Source organism: Oncorhynchus keta, chromosome 29 (genome assembly GCF_023373465.1).
Source record: "Oncorhynchus keta strain PuntledgeMale-10-30-2019 chromosome 29, Oket_V2, whole genome shotgun sequence".
NCBI classification, from domain to species: Eukaryota; Metazoa; Chordata; class Actinopteri; order Salmoniformes; family Salmonidae; genus Oncorhynchus; species Oncorhynchus keta.
Window position 1 is genome coordinate 19,849,465 of NC_068449.1, and position 15,429 is coordinate 19,864,893.

The 15,429-nt window shown below is 41.9% G+C and overlaps 1 pseudogene; it reads left to right on the top strand.

The window, feature by feature from the left end:
* The first annotated feature begins 480 nt into the window (after window positions 1–480).
* Window positions 481–14,751, top strand: LOC118362162 (1-phosphatidylinositol 4,5-bisphosphate phosphodiesterase beta-2-like; annotated as a pseudogene).
* The last annotated feature ends 678 nt before the right edge of the window (window positions 14,752–15,429 follow it).

Here is a 15,429-nt window from a genome sequence, read left to right on the forward strand (position 1 = left end):
TACTTGCTGTTAAAATGTATTTTACCCAAATGACAGGGAGGGAGGAGTCAGGAGCAGAGGCCATGAATCAACATTAATCAGTGCCCTCCCTGCCACATCTGGACATCTAACATGATGCAGTACATTTCATTTCTCATCTCCACAATACTGAATGCAAATTAAAATCAATATACCGGTAGATCAGCAATCACAGATTGAACAAGCATCCTGGCTATTGTCTCTCAATATTGTACAGTATGGCAGTCTATATTTGGGTACTGATTGTTACGTGAGGTATGCAGTGACATTTCCTTAAATCTTGTAAAGCATGTGTCTGAGAAGAGGAAAAACGTCAACAGACGTAATTATTGCTAAGGTCCATAAGGTCAGTCATTTATTTGCTAGTGGCCAGGAGTGATCAAAATAAAATTTAATTGAAAATGGAAGGGGGGTCACCTCCACCAGTCACACAACAGGAGAGGAACAACAGGAACCAACACAATGGACAAGAGACGGTATACCCTGGAGCCACCAGAGGTCAAACGCTACTTGGTCAAAGGAGGTGGGTTTACCAAATGGTCAGAGGTGAGTCGGCTATTCTTATAAGTGCAGCAAATTCCTGGAGGATTAGTTCACTTTGAATGAGAATCAGAGAAAGCTCTTTCTGAAAAACATAATATGACATTTACAAGACTCCATTAATGTAAAACATCCATTGCAATTTACAAAATGTTGCCTCTATAAATAATACAACTTGTCTGTCTTCAATACCAATAGCCATAGTTCTGTGGCAAAGTCATTTTTGTAGAAGTTTGCAATATCTCAAAATGTAATTCTCTAATATCAGGAGTCAACCAAGACTGTGCCTGTTGTAAGGGGTGTGTAACAGGTGGCAGTGAAGTCAGACGCAGGAGAGCAGAACGAGGTAATAGCCGGAGCAGTTTAATTCAAAACCAACAGCATACAGAAAATAACCATCATGGGTACAAAACCCGACACGCACCAGTAACCAATGTGCACAAGCACTTACAAACAAACAATTCCACAAAACGACATGGGGGGAACAGAGGGTTAAATACACAACACAAATGAGGGAAATGAGAACCAGGTGTGGAGAAAAACAAGACAAAACAAATGGAAAATGAAAAGTGGATCGACAATGGCTAGAAGACCGGTGACACCGATCGCCGAGCGCTGCCCGAACAAGGAGAGGAACCGACTTTGGTGGAATTCGTGACACCTGTCACCATGAAGATGGACTCTAAGGGCTAGTACAACCAGAAATGACTTGGAAATAATTGATTTACAGTGAGTAAATATTGTCACATTTTATTATCTGCCTGGTTGTTTAGTTGAACAGTTTAGATCCTGAATCCAGACCAATAGAAACATGTCCTGGCAGCTGTGCTGGCTGCTTCAGACTCCACAGCTCTGGAATGGGGTCCGTCAGGATTTGGGATGACTCAGCGCCACTGTTACCACAATATATGTTAACAGAGTTGTGAGATGGTTCAAAACTCTGCATTACGCGTTACAGTCGCAGCAGCCTCGTAAATTGTATTGATCACAGCTGATGTGGGTTTTACCAGCCTGTTACCAGCCTGTTGCACAGCACAACGTTCACTGGGCTGACAGCTGCTTCCTTCTCTCTCTCTCTCTCTCTACTGTAGTGCTCTCTCTTTTGCTCTTTTGCTTTCTACCTCTCTCCGTCTCGCTCCTCTCACAACACCTTCTGTTCTGCAGTACATCAGTCTGTTAACCACTTGTTCCGTACAGAGGATTCAGGCAAGTAGTAGAACGCACAATTCAATTTACTTTGGGTGCTGCAGATGCCTATCTGTTCATGCAATCATAAAATAATAATTGTTCTATCATAGTCATTGGATTGTGGATTTATAATTCCCCATTTCTAGTAGACAGAGCTCCTGGATGTTGAGAACATATCAGGAAAATATGCAAAACTTTCTAAAGTGAGTACCATTGTCTAAGATGTGCACAGCTTCCACTGCTGTGTGATCCACTCAATAAAGCCAGTCTTTATCTGCTTTCCTGTCAAAGCCTCTAAAGTGTGTGTTGTGTAACTGAGAGGGAATTTGTATTGCAAAAGCAGCAATAAACACAATGCAAATGCACATATACTGGCCACACACAGTGTTGGTGATGTGATTGTAGCTAAAGCGAGAGAGCCCAGATTTGTGATTTCTGTTTAGCAGATCAAGCTGTAGAGAGATGATTGAGTTTGACAGTTTGAACCTCTCCCACTGCTTGCACCCACCCTGAGCTGTCTCCATGGAGAGTTTCAGTGTGCAGCCATTTACTCCCTACTACTGAGGGAGGTCACAGCTATTCCCTGGGGAATAAACAACATCATCCCTATAACTGGTGTGCCATCGGATGACACTCTATCCTCTGTTCTGCTTTCAAGGGGATCAGTTGCTCCTCTGTAAGCCACGGATACTGTATCAAAACAAACACTTTATCTGTTGAAGATATAGTTGATACCCAGTTCCTCTGCTGAGCTGCTGCTCTCATCTTTCTCTGCTCTTGTCTGGAGTTTTCTTGCAGTGATTTGCCTGTCTGGTCAGGCTTGAGCTCCCAGGCGTCCTGTGTATGGAAGACAGACACCAGGATGTAGCAGGCTTCATTTCCCCCTTTCCAAATATACATGGAGACCTAGAGGATAGTAGAGGATGACAGGGAATACAAGAGAAAGTGTCAAATAATGTACTTTTTTTTACTGTGTGAAAGAAAGAGATCATAAAAACACAAACGAAATGCTTTGCCTACACAATAATCATCATTGTGATAACATAGGAACATAGGAATTACTTTTGGTCCCTCATCTTTGTTTTATTCATGTCTGTCCGTCCTCATCAACGGCACCCTAAAGTCAGGAATGTGTTCAACCTGCATTTTCCAAACAGTGACTTACCACAGCTTCTTTGCTTACAAGGAGAATGTGATACAGGTAATACACATCACAATCCTTACATCATGACATCTTTCCCCACAGCAACATGAAATAACCAGAGCTCATTCTACACATACTGTATGTAGCATATCTTAAAATCATTAAGTGTCATACTCATGCATCAATAGGTATGTAAATGTCTAGAGTACATTTGCTTATCAGCATCACCTAACCGCCAACATTGGTTTATATTAGTTGCCAGATTCCAAACTGGCTCTGCAGCACTAACCTTGCCTCAGGTCAACCACTAATATGAGCCTTCATTTCCTCCACAAAGCATCCTCTGTCCTTGCACTCTTTATGAGTTTACGACTACAATATCCAGTTTTAATTAACTCTAATGAAAATAACAATTGGTTCTCTTCCTGAGGCACTGTGACTGATCATTTCTATGCCCTCTAGTGGTCAAAAACGAAACAGTTATTATCATGACAAGTAGTAAATCCAGACAGCAATTTCATGCGGTTGTGGTCTGATGTTATAGAACTGGGCTGCTGATATCCTGTCCATTGCTTACAACCCATCGAGGACCAACGCATTCAGACATGTCTTCATGGAGAAAATGTGAGTGGAAAAGGACCGGTCTCTCTTTATGTTGAATGTAAAAAATAAATGTAAAAAAATGATGAACCTCTCCATCCTAGGTATGTCCGTATCTCCCTTCAGACCAATAAAGATGTTAAGATCCCTGTCAAAAAGTGAGCCACAGACAATTTTGTTGAATTTGTTGAACAGCTCCCACAACAGTTCAACATATTCAATCAATTTAAACTAGATTCATGTGTTGTCTTTATTTTCATCTTCAGTGTTTACAAGATGTTTCTAGCCGATAAGAAGAGGGTGGAGAGTGCCCTGGCTTCAGCACACCTCCCCACAATTCTGAGTTTTGCATCTGTATAGGGCGGCAGGTAGCCTTGTGGTTAAGAGCATTGGGCTGTAACAGAAATGTTGCTGGTTTGAATCCCAGAGCAGACTAGGTGAAAAATCTGTGCTCTGAACAAAGCACTTAACCCTAGTCGCTCTGGAGAAGAGTGTCTACTAAATGACAAACAAATATAGTTCAAGTACTTATAGTCCTTTCTGAATGTGTGTCATGAATGATTTCCAGTGGAATGTAATAATGTGAGAGGTAAATTGTGTGTTCTCTCAGGGTGACACTATGAACTGGACATCTTCCATGAAGCTGCTTTCAAGCTCTTCCTGATGAGTCTTTGTCCCTGGCCTGAGATATATGAGATATTCACATCCTAGTAAGTGAAAAATCGAAATTGACCGAGCAGTGTGATTCTTACTAATTGGAGAATACAGGCATGAGGCGATGCCAGGTGTAATTGTCATTATGTTCCCCTCAACAGTTGCTCGGTTGGAGGGTCCAGCTCATGCAGTGGTTCCCTGGCTTAGGGTTTGGCGTGGTCAACAAGAAGCAGCGTTACCCCCGCCTCACTGAAGAGCTCTTCTCCCGTATCGGACCTGACCAGGTGAAGGCCCTCATCGAAAAGTATGAGCCCTGCTCCTCCAACGCCAACAGAGGAGAGATACACATAGATGCTGTCTGATTACTACAGACAGGACAGGAGAACTAACCGATCATCATTGACTGCACTTTATTCCCAATCATTACTGTATTTTCAATCCAGTGTTTTATAGAAGAGAGATGTGTAACACTGCTATGATGTGCATGTGTCTTATTCTACAGGTCAGCTGTTCTATCTGACATCTGTGGTAATACTGGACAAACTGGCCAAGTGTCAGGACATGAGCCAACCGCTGCCACATTGCCTAATCAAGTCCAACACATACCAGACAGGTCAGACGAGAACTGCCTTTAGACCTGATATCACACATTTGAACACGGCTATGGTAAACAAGGTTTATGAAAGTCTACCCAGAGCTACAAAAATGGAAAGGCATTTTCTTGTCTGTAAATGTGAGCACAGAGCTAGTAATAGAAGCAATAGAAAGTCTATGGATTAATGATAATTTATACAATCCTTTTTTGGGTTATTTCATTAATTAAAATGACTGGAAATCGTACAGACTGTTGCTTATGCCTTTGAGTGTCTCTAGAGTGTAATGGAACATATTTCCCTGTGATCCCTCCACAGTGGGTCAGTTTTCCGGCGTGACGGCGCCGCCAGTGTCTGCTGGCCGGCTGCCGTTGCCTGGAGCTGGACTGCTGGAAGGGAAAACCACTGGATGAAGAACCCATCATCATCCACGGATTCACCATGACAATCGAGATCCTGTTCAAAGTCGGGTGTCAGTCAGTCCTCGTCTCTCAGTGCCAGGCAGTGCAGTGCTGCTGTAGTAAACACATTATTCACCCATTTTCAATGGAATATGTCACCTATGTTGGGGGATTCTAGCCCCAGTCCTAACACTTACCCTAATGCTATTTTGGACCTTAATGCTAGAGAATAGCCCTATTGATCCGATATGGTGTGTGCCAACAAAAACAAAGCATCTAACTAATGTAGACCATTGACCAATTGTCGACCCCTCTTGTAGTCCCCATAAACACATACCTCATTCATTAAAACTCAGACAGACAACAGAGATAGAGTGTTACTAATGATAGAGAGTGTTACAACCGTAGTCCAGACCCCAGTGCCTACAGAAACAGTGTACCGGGAAGTGGCCCCTGCTTTACATCTCACAGTGACAGCTTTTTTTGGGGCTCTGCCAGCAGGTGTCCATTGAGACACAATACAGAGTGTCATATTGGGCCTGGGCACTGGAGCATGTGTGCAGCACAACAGCCTCTCCACTCCACTCCACACCACTCCACTCCACACCACTCCACTCCACACCACACATCTCATGGCCCCTTCACTCAACACTGCCATTTAAGGGCACCCAGAGCTCCGCCATAACTGGTACACAGACCAAACCAAACGGCTCAGCATAGTTTACTGTCACACACTGATTTCCTCCAGGCTTGATGATGTTTGGCCTGCCTCCAGCTCATTCAGGGAGTGAACGTTATTTATAATAAGGATTACATGGAGAAAATCGGACCTCTTTGAATTGAAAATGGATGGACCTCTCTTCAGCAAAATATATTTGTAAAAAACAGGTGATCCTCCCTTATACCCAAAATAATAATTAAAAGATGAAGTGGATACAGAGAACATGTCTACCGTTTACCTTCACTTCGTGGACAGACCAGAGCCTGGATATGCAGTACTAAAAACTTTTCTTCATTATGTAAGCATTACATGGCAACGCAGGAATTTTGATAGCGGGCCATAAACATATTATGCAAATCCACGTTATTTGACACATATTAGCAGAATATTTTTTAATACCACACAAATCACTGAAATGTCAGGCTAAGAATGAACAGAGAGATAGGCCTATGTGTTCATCTTATCATATTTCTCCAGTGCCACTGTGTCTTGCTTGCATTGAATCTGTCACGCCTGCTCCCGCTCTTCCCCCCTGGCGCTCGAAGGGATTTGCTGATGTTAAGTTGGGGCAGGAGTTAGATGAGGGTAACTTTTGCCTCTACAGAAATAGGAATGAGAGATGCAGTTTTTGTTAAAATAATAACCTCATATGATTAAAAACAAACTTTACACAAAGTTATATATAGAACCTGTTAATCTAGTTGTTGTTGCTGATGGAAAATAATATTCGGCATGATCCCTCTGTCACGACTTCCGCCGAAGTCGGTCCCTCTCCTTGTTTGGGCGGCGTTCGGCGGTCGACGTCACCGACCTTCTAGCCATCGCCGATCCACTTTTCATTTTCCATTCGTTTTGTCTTTGTCTTACACACCTGGTTTCAATTCCCCAATTACTTGTTCATTATTTAACCCTCTGTTCCCCCATGTCTGTTTGTAATTGTTTGTATGTAGTATGGTCCATTAATGTGGGCTCTCTTTTTTGTATTGCATTTGTATATGTTGAATAAAGTACATTTATTGACTCATATCTGCTGTTCTGCGCCTGACTCCTCTACACCAGCTACACACAGACCTCATTACACCCTCTCATTATCCTGTGGACAGAGAAAAACAAGAGCTACCTCATCTCATCTTTTGTGGAGACCAAAGGGGACCAAAGGGGAGAATATTCCACCACCATTCCAGGTGGTGAGGGTAGGTAACCCCGCTGATCCTCAACACTGGGGCCCCACACGGGTGCGTTTTGAGCCCTCTCCTGTACTCCCTGTTCACCCACGACTGCGTGGCCACGCACGCCTCCAACTCAATCATCAAGTTTGTGGACGACACAACAGTGGTAGGCTTGATTACCAAAAACGACGAGACGGCCTACAGGGAGGAGGTGAGGGCCCTCGGAGTGTGGTGTCAGGAAAATAACCTCACACTCAACGTCAACAAAACTAAGGAGATGATTGTGGACTTCAGGAAACAGCAGAGGGAACACCCCCCTATCCACATCGATGGAACAGTAGTGGAGAGGGTAGTAAGTTTTAAGTTCCTCGGCGTACACATCACAGACAAACTGAATTGGTCCACCCACACAGACAGCATCGTGAAGAAGGCGCAGCAGCGCCTCTTCAACCTCAGGAGGCTGAAGAAATTTGGCTTGTCACCAAAAGCACTCACAAACTTCTACAGATTCACAATCAAGAGCATCCTGTCGGGCTGTATCACCGCCTGGTATGGCAACTGCTCCGCCCACAACCGTAAGGCTCTCCAGAGGGTAGTGAGGTCTGCACAACGCATCATCGGGGGCAAACTACCTGCCCTCCAGGACACCTACACCACCCGATGTCACAGGAAGGCCATAAAGAATCATGAAGGACAACAACCACCCGAGCCACTGCCTGTTCACCCCACTATCGTCCAGAAGGCGAGGTCAGTACAGGTGCATCAAAGCTGGGACCGAGAGACTGAAAAACAGCTTCTATCTCAAGGCCATCAGACTGTTAAACAGCCACCCCTAACATTTAGTGGCTGCTGCCAACACACTGACTCAACTTCAGGCACTTTAATAATGGGAATTGATGGGAATTGATGTAAAATATATCACTAGCCACTTTAAACAATGCTAGTTAATGTAATGTTTACATACCCTACAGTATTTATCTCATATGTATACGTATATACTGTACTCTATATCATCTACTGCATCTTTATGTAATACATGTATCACTAGCAACTTTAAACTATGCCACTTTGTTTACATACTCATCTCATATGTATATACTGTACTCGATACCATCTACTGCATCTTGCCTATGCCGCTCTGTACCATCACTCATTCATATATCTTTATGTACATATTCTTTATCCCTTTACACTTATATGTATAAGGTAGTAGTTTTGGAATTGTTAGCTAGATTACTCGGTGGTTATTACTGCATTGTCGGAACTGGAAGCACAAGCATTTCGCTACACTCGCATTAACATCTGCTAACCATGTGTATGTGACAAATAACATTTGATTTGATTTGATTTGATATCCAAGACTGCAGTGGAGTTTATGGGGTATCCTTTTCTCAACTGCTACTTTAGCCCTGATTGAATTATCCTCAAATACTAAGAAATCATCATTATTTTCTGCCACACATTATGAATGCAAACTCCCTTAACATGTCAATCCGGGTATAACAAGCAGATGAGAATAATCTACCCTAAAGGAACCAGACTAGTCCAACTACAGCCCACAGCCCTTCTGGAATGCTGGCTGCCAGATGGTGGCGCTCAACTTTCAAACTATGGGTAAAGCTACTGTATAACATCTATCTGGGATTAGGATTGTTTTATGGCTGATAAACTGGTGTAATAACTTATGATTGTTCCCATTATTATTATTAGTCATTATAAGGCACATTTGTAGAGTTTCTTTATTGATGATAAGTGTTTCTTATATTCACCACTGCAGGTCAGTGTTGACCTGTTTTGACTTGCACACTGCTCTACTGCACATGCCACAAAACTGCAGATCCATCTCACATGAAAATGTTGTGCTGTATGCGTTAGTGAAGAAACATGAATGTGATTTTGAAATGTTCTGAAAATATGTTGTTTTTTCTCCAGATTTCCTAATGCAGCACAACATGTCTTTATTTGAATTCAACAGAAGGACAGACTACCTCCTCAATCGTGACCTCTTCTGCGGTAGTAACAAGACGTTTGACCCCTACTGTGACAGGATCGACACCATCATTGACAACACACTGACCATCAAGGCATGTAATTATTATTATTATGTTAACTCCAATCAGCAGACATCGGCACTATTCAGTATTCTTGCTTCAGGCTTTTGTGCCAGGCATTTAAAATATCTCATAAAAAATCTAATGTAGTTATTGGACTGTTTAGTCATTATCAAACCACTCTGGATTATTATCCACGGTTCCACTTTGGAAGAGCTGATGCAGCTGGCTGTTTGTAACTGGGCTATTTTCCTCCCACTTGTTTTTCAGAGTAGCATACCCTCAGGCTTTCTCTCGCTCTCATCTCTCTCTTTCTGTGTGTGTGTTCATCTTGGTTGAATATGTCTGTCTGTTTTGTGATAGTCTACTGTAAGTGGACAGTCAATATGTATATAGGTCTGCTGTGTCTGCAGCTCTATTTCTTCTTGGGTCTTTCTATAAATAATGGGGAAATGTGTGACATTGGGATCAAATTTCTAAATGGTTTGAAACGAGAGCAAAAATATTTTTATGCAGTTCCACATGTGTACTTAGAGGAATAAAAGTGAATATATTAAAATTGGCCCATAACTCCACCTATACAACATCATAGGCCTAGGACTATACATCCTTTAAGCAGGGTTCATACAGACATTTGGCAAGTCAATTCAAGGTTTTTTCAGGACCTCAATGTTATACACTTGTATAATTTATATAATTGTACATATAGGGCCTAATATAGAACCCTCCCCCCAAAAAAGCAAGCAAAAAGTGTCAAAAAAGTAGGCCATTACCAGTTTAAGAATAAATATTTATTTTTGGTCTTGCCAATGCGTTGATATTCAAATTATTATTCCATTCTAAAATATGTGAGAATAATGTGGACATTGCCTGACTAAATAGATTGGATGCATGCTGATTGTTTTGTAGCCTATGTGGCCGACACAGAGACACATAATAAAGCCATGAATAGCGATGAAATTCATCTCACCATTTGAATCTCACCATCGCAGTTTTTATGATGAGAAAGTGACCAAAAACCAGGTTCTTTTTTTTTAGAGGAATGATTTTTATGGAAAGCCAAGTTGAAGCCAACATTAGATGTTGTCGTCCTCATAATAACCGAATGTGGTTTTACTGCAACAGAGTAGCACAATACCCTTCTATTCCAGTAGGCTGCTTACATTTCTGAGCTCCAAGTTCAAGTAGTCTATAAAGGTTTTAAGTATAAAGGTCTAGATCCAGGATTCTTACAGGGTTCAAGTTCAATGACAAATTTAACTGATTCATACTTAACAACTTGCACTGTCATAAATGCAAGCACAGAAAATAAATGTTTTATGCCACACGGTTGTGGACAAATCAATCAATACAGCAACCATGATAAAGGGTTAAACATAGGTTGCAAATCAACTTGTACATTTGACTGAATCTAGCTATGATCCTCCCTTATATATTAAGGTAATGACATGAAAAAAATGGGGAGATTATTATCAATTATCAGTTGTAACAAGATGTCCAGGCTAGGAAATCCTCAATGTTAACCTAGTTAATAGAAAGACCCTTACCATAGGCCTACATGTGTTTCTAAAGGCATTACAGTCATTTAACTGACTGAGTTAAATAAAGGTTAAAAAAAATAAATTAAATACAAATCCTCAGTGGAGGCTGCTGAGAGGAGTACGGCTCATAATAATGGCTGGAACGGAGCAAATGGAATGGCATACAAAAAAATGCTAACCATGTGTTTTATTCCACTCCAGGCATTACCACAAGCCTGTCTTCCCCAATTAAGGCACCACCAATCTCCTGTGTATCATATATATCCGTTACCATAACTCCATCGTAATTCCTTACAGATCTATGCAGGCCCGTTTCTGTCAGACAAGAGTGTGAAGACAGGCGTGTAAGAAGTACCAGACCAAGTTGTATCCCATACCGAACACCATTAACCCAGTGTGGAACGAGGAACCATTTGTTTTTGAGAAGGCATTCGTTCAACTATCATTTCTCAAAGCTAACCATTTTGCCTTGTTGAATGCCTGTCAGAAGGGTCAAGCTTGTTGTGTGGACAGATCCTGCTGCCTGACATGGCCTCCCTCAGGATCGTGGTTCACGAGGAGGGCGGGAAGTTTCTGGGCCACAGGATCATTCCCACTGAGGCCTTTCAGTCAGGTCTGTATGATAACATGTTGCGTTACCTTTCTCTTATACCTGTGAAGTAACACTGCTATTAATCTAGTAAAACCGCAGTATTAACATGGTGTTGTTAGTGTTGAGTGATTACAGCTTTACTACACAGATATAAGAGCAACTTCATGTAGCGTTACCTACAGTATTTCTACATGGGTTTAAACTGCACTTCTGCCCAGTCTTCCCGACAATGAGGCTGATTGAAGTAGACCTTGAGTCAGAAGGCTTCTGACTGTGTCTGATTGATTCATGGGGGTTTGAGCCCTGCAGGCTTCCAGCACATCTGTCTGCGCAGCGAGAGCAACATGCCGCTCACTCTGACAGCTCTCTTTGTGTACATCGAGGTCAAGGACTACATCCCTGCTGCTTTTGCAGGTACAGTACACTTACTTTCAGTTTCTATTTTTAGAAAAGGTACAGAATAATTTTCACATTGGATGATTGTGTAGGTAGGATAGGTAGAACACCTATAGATGGTGTTTTAAGAGTCATTGATTTGAAATAACATTTTCACTAGGGGACTGATTTCTTCTGTACTTCTGTTCTTCTGTTCTTCTGTCTTGTTCTGCCTAATATTTCAAAGATGCCTTATTCAACCCAACAAAGAATTATGAGAAGGCAACAAAGACAACAGAGGTAAATCAATTCCCAGACAGAGCTCATTGAAACACTGAAAATGACGTGTTTCACTCCTAAGGTTCTCCTTTCACAACAAAACATTTCCATAGTAAGATGTGAACAGGGCTTGGTTGGTTTTATGGTGTCTTTGTTAGGGATTTGATGGACTTGTGCTCTGTCCCCACATTTATCAGCAGACTACGTCTCCCCCTTTGAGGCGCCCCTTGTCAACATAACACAGACTGTGGGGGAGGAGACTGCATTTGCAGAAACAGGTAAGAAGGCTGTTTCCTGTTGGATAGGGCCAAGATTTCAATTCACTATACTAAAGATACTAAAGCTTCCTATCCAGTGAAGTAAGCTGATACTTTTACTAGTACCCAGGATACTCCACCTACTCCTGAAGAGGCCCCTTCAGAGCCTGAACCCAACATGGATTAAACGTCACCCCCAAACACTGTCAGTGTGGAGGATGAACCTGCCACAATCATTCAGCCATCTGTTGTTAACCTCCACCGGGAGTGTTAAGAAGTTTCCAAAGCCTGAGGGCCTCCCTAAGGTTGACCCAGAGGCTGAACCAGCCACAGAGTTGACTCCTGACCCCAAGGTCGTCCCTACCCCTGATCCAGACGTTGAATCCACCACAGGAGGTTGGTGGCACCTTAATTGGGGAGAATGGGCTTGTGGTAATGACTGGAGCGGAGTCAGTTGAATGGTGTTTGATGCCATTCCATTATTTCCGTTCCCGCCATTATTATGAGCCGTTCTCCCCTCAGCAGCCTCCACTGGAATCCACTCCTGTTTCTGACCCTGCTGTGGCTCCTGACCCTCCATCTGAGCCCAGCTCATCTGATCCTGCACTTGAGGACTCCACTCCTGTAGATGCCAATGAAGGTAACACCAGTGACTCTTCTGTGTTGTAAAAAGGAAACACATCAGTGGCGGTTGGTGCATTTAAGATGAGGGAGGATGTTTTTTTTTCATGAGCATTGCTGATTCAGAGGGGTTGTTTAAATGCAGAAGGTACATTCAGTTGTACACCTGACTAGGTATCCCCCTTTCCCTTATTTATATTACAGCATATTGGATGACTGTCATTCATATTCCATTCACCCAGCTCAATGTAACATTGATAATTTTAGACAACTACATGATACTCTAATTATCCCTATACCCATCATGAGGTTGCTACAACCTAGCCTATAAATGAAAGTTTACAACATAGGTGTATAGGTTGATAGAAATTTGAGCAATGAAGTTGATTGACTTTGACACGTTCAATAATGCCTTGCACACTCTTGCCTGCATCTAGCTGATCTAGGGTGTAATCAGTAGTCCAACAGTTGCAAACAAGAGTTCAGGTATGTTTATTCTCTTTTCATTCAGCTTGCTTCCAGTTAATAAATGTTTTTCAACAGAATCGGCAGAATGAATACACCCCTGCTCACACACAAGCACAGTTCACTTTCATACCAACCACATACAAACAGCATAATCCCTTTGATCGTATAATTCCTCTTACCTGTTCCCTTCGCTTGTGGACTTCAGTTCACAACACATCAGCTGTCTGTGACCTAGCAAAAAAAACTTTCCAAGCCAAACCTTCAAATCTTAACCGCTACATACAGCCTATATCGTTGTCACCATGTTAGCTAACGCCATAATCAACATAGCAACTAAAACTAAAACGTTAGTAAATCCACTACAATCATGCAGTACGGAGTACAGTCAGCAAGTAGTTTAGCAGTTTCACCGGTGGGTCCCGGTGGAAATAAATGAATAAAACCTGTCACGTGTGCTCCCTCTCCAGCCTCTAGGCTGCTTGTTATGGAACACACCTGTCACCATCATTACGCGCACCTGCACATCATCAGACTAACCTGGACTCCATCACTTCCCTGATTACCTTCCCTTTTTATGTCACTCCCTTTGGTTCCAGGCATTATTATTTCTATGTCATGTCTGTGCGTTGTTTGTGTTTCTTATTTTGTATTATTTTGTGTTTATTTATTAAAACACTCACTCCCTCAACTTGCTTCCTGACTCTCAGCATGCATCGTTACAAAACCAAAAGCTTACCTTGACTTGGAAGAGTTCCAATGTTGGATAGCCAGCTAGCTACCTTAGCATCCCTCTCTATTTGAGGCGGGTGTTTGAGTAGGCTAAACTAGCTAGCTGCATTCACTAGCTAAGTAAGTGAAAGTAAAAAATACTATGAAATATAGCTCTCTCTCTCTGTCTCTCTTTCTTCTCCTTTAAATTATTCTGTTAAAAACTGTTAAACTGTTATCTTTTTCTCTCTCTCAGCTAGCTAGCTGTAGCTTATGCTTTTAGTACTAGATTAATTATCTGATCCTTTAATTGGGTGAACAACATGTCAGTTCATACTGCAAGAGCTGATAGGTTGGAGGACGTCCTAATTACTGTGTAAACCTATGGAAGGGAGTGAGAACCACGAGCCTCCTAGATTTTGTATTGAAGTCAATGTACCCAGATGAGGCCGGACACGAGCTGTCCTCCAGCTACACCATGGTGCTACCCTACACAGTGCTGTTGATGCTACTGTAGACCTTCATTGTGAAACAGTGTGTTTAATCAATTATTTGGTGATGTGAATATATTTAGTATAGTTTAATCTAAAAAGGATAACTTTTTTAATGTTTCACTATTTTTATTTTCAGGAAATTCACTAAGGAGGATGCTCTGAGGAGCCTCTGAAATTCATATATCATATGTGTCCTCTTTCAGAGCTGTCCACAGTTGCCTGTGAGGACATAAAGGAACTGGAGAAGAAGTTCCAGAAGAAAGTGGAGCAGCTCATCCAGAAATACAGCAACACATTCAATGCGCTCAAGAAGAACGCCATGAAGAAAAAATATTAATGGAATACACTCCTAGATGTTTTTACGCCCTCTGTAGTTAAAGTTTTATGACTCAACAAATTCATGTTTTATTTTAATCTCACCCACTAGGGGCGATGGCAGACACACAGAATGTATTCATGTTGTTTTCCTCTTGGCCAGTTTAATTAACAAGAATTATATATAGACTTATAATAATTAGCTTCAGGGAGATTTGGAATATTCCTCAGCTAATGTGTTTTTCTTGGTAGAGCCCTTAATGAAGGGATAAAAATATCCTCTAAATGTGCTTGCTACATGACTAAAATGTAATGTGTAAGATATGTTTTTAACTAGAAACATTTATTGCTTGTTGAAGAACAATTCTGGGCTTGTACCCGGACGCTTTTGTTGAGTAATAGGACCAGGAGTTTTACCTGACCATTTCCTGGTCAGGTTACATTATCAGGAAAACATCCTGGCCCTAGGATCCTACTTTAAATCAGCATACTGCTCCTAGGATGAAGTAACAGACCTCTATGTGAGGCAGTGATGTGGAGGCCTGATAACGCCCCTGGAGCCGTTGATAGAGCCCCGTGAGTTTACAAAGATCATCCCATATAATTAGAAAATAGATCGGGTATGAACCTTCTTATGATGGGATAAAGGTCAGACATTTTGGTCAGGGAGTTGTTCATACATGGTTTGCCAGCGATGTGG